Below are 504 nucleotides of genomic sequence, written 5' to 3' on the forward strand. Positions count from 1 at the left end.
CAAACCTGGCAATCCTGATGCTTAACCGTAGTTATCTTACTTGTTTACTTGTTTTGGGTTTAAATCCAACCCTCCACTAAAGTCGAGTGAACTACTTCTCGGGCGGGTCCATATTAATCATCTAACGAAACATTTTCATTATAACTTATACAATTCTTTGATTGTAGCATCTTCCAAATCATATGATCTTGTGAAAAGTAATGTCTTTAGTTTCTTCTTAAATTCGATTGCTCCCTTTAGGTCCTTCATTTCAGTTGGCAGTTTATTATAATGTCTAGGCGCACAGTAGCTAAAAGCCCTTTCACCAAATTTACTATTTGTTCTTGGTTCAGATAGCCTATGTTTGTCACTCGTGTGTCTTTTGTTAACATTTGTTTCTAGTTCTAGTTTGTGCAGAAGTGGTTGAAATGCTTGATAAAAATACATCGTTTGCACTTCAATATATTGAAAGTGTAAATGTCGACTATCCAATCCTAGTAAGTATCAAGTCTATTGAGAAAAGTT

Source organism: Palaemon carinicauda, chromosome 31 (assembly GCF_036898095.1).
Source record: "Palaemon carinicauda isolate YSFRI2023 chromosome 31, ASM3689809v2, whole genome shotgun sequence".
Lineage (NCBI taxonomy): Eukaryota > Metazoa > Arthropoda > Malacostraca > Decapoda > Palaemonidae > Palaemon > Palaemon carinicauda.